This window comes from Otolemur garnettii, unplaced genomic scaffold (genome assembly GCF_000181295.1).
Source record: "Otolemur garnettii isolate 467f Iridium unplaced genomic scaffold, OtoGar3 scaffold00143, whole genome shotgun sequence".
NCBI classification, from domain to species: domain Eukaryota; kingdom Metazoa; phylum Chordata; class Mammalia; order Primates; family Galagidae; genus Otolemur; species Otolemur garnettii.
The window spans coordinates 540,926-542,641 of record NW_003852538.1 but is presented as its reverse complement, the minus strand read 5'-3'; the positions used below and the strand labels follow the sequence as shown (position 1 = coordinate 542,641).

The 1,716-nt window shown below is 39.2% G+C and overlaps 1 non-coding gene across 1 annotated transcript; it reads right to left on the bottom strand.

The window, feature by feature from the left end:
* Positions 1-936: 936 nt before the first annotated feature.
* LOC111728203 lies at positions 937-1,067 on the bottom strand. The gene has a single exon (XR_002775577.1). It is a non-coding gene; the product is annotated as a small nucleolar RNA SNORA11 (small nucleolar RNA).
* Positions 1,068-1,716: the final 649 nt, after the last annotated feature.

Here is a 1,716-nt window from a genome sequence, read left to right as displayed (position 1 = left end):
CTTTGAATTTAAATGACATATATTCTTGTATATTTTCATATTTGTAATTATGGTTAAAAAAACTAAATGGCATCATGCACACATTCTCCCTAGTCTAGGAATAAAACTCCTATTTGCCGAAGGAGAGTGTCCTGTCTGCTAGTCACCTGCTCCTCATTTATCAACTTTTGTCATCATTCTGCTTAGGATAAAAGTCAAAAGTGACTGCATTTAAAGGAGAAATATCTTCCAGGCCATTGTCATAAAGGACATGGCTGCCTTAACCTTTATTCCTGTCAGAGCTGAATTGGCCACCTAGGGCACGGTGTACGTACAATGGAATTGACTGTTCCCAACTAAATTCTTGTGTTCAGTCCTTTAGTTCATTAGTAACCAAATATCACCCATTACCAAGAGAGCTGTGCGCTCTCCCAGCCGCCGCCCGCTGGATGGCCGGGGGCCCTTCCGTGACACTTCACACATTAGCAGGCACAGTGACATTTGGTAAAGAGCTGCGGCTCCTGTTTCCAGAATGATGATTTTGCCCTTTTGCCTTTTCATATTTCAGTGGAAAGATCAGTATATTTCTTCACAACTTCAGTATTTCATTTTTCTATAACTTACAGAAACCTTTACTTGTAAAAAAAAGTACAATAAATTTATATGTAAAACCATTAAACCAAAGCAATCCTTTTAAAAACAATTTCTAGATTCAAATCAGTAGGTTAGTAAAACAGTTTGACCTATGGAGGCTGGGCTTTCTTTTTTCCCCTCCCCCGAAATTGCTGTTTGTTTCATGGAATTTATTCTTTTTTTCCCCAAACTTAAGAAAAACTATTTTATTTCTTAATTTTCTGAAAATTTTATTAAGCAATTTTTCAAACATGGAGTACAGTTGGAAGAGTCAACGATCACCCAGACACCCATCACACACATTTTATTATTTTCTTCTTCTTCATGTGCAGGGAATTTGTTCACAGGGCGGCCACAGATTTTGTGTGCCTCTCATCACAATGACCCCGGATTCCTGTTGGGTGAGTTACAAACAGAGGAGCCGTTCTTCAGGTCCCCGGCTCAGAGGCCACCGCTGGAATTTATTCTTAAAGAAAAAGATGGAGTGTTACTATTTGAGCTCATGGCTTAATAATCTGGTGATCTTCCACAGCCAGTAAGTGTTAGAGCTGGGAAGGCCAACTCGGGATTCAGAATGCAGGAAACCAAGGCCCACGTCATATCAAAAATGATATCGTCAATTGACAGAGGAAAAGAAGAAGAAAACAAATAACATCAAAAAATTAAAATAAATAAAGATGATACAGCAAAATAGCGCAATGCTGACATTGAACCTGGTCTTCCTATCGCTCACAGGTGAGGACAAGCCTGTAATTACAGACAACTGTGAGACCCGCTCAGAGTCCACTGACAGGCGGCCGTTTCCAGCCCCCAGACAGCACCCTCAGGAGAAACTTCAACACTGCGTGATTAAATCTCCTTTTCTTAGTATTCCATGCATCAGGACATATCCATTGTTAAATCGCAGACTGTGTTTTTGAGTCACACCCAATTTTGTGAAAGTCTTCACAATCTGAAATCTGAAATATTAAATATGAAAGAAAAAAACACGATTTTCTAACATAATACTATATTATGAAACTTTATTGACGCTAACAAAATCAAACCCCCCAGCATCCAGTTCAGGACAGTTTCTACAGGTAAGTTTTGAGAGAATTGGCAAGA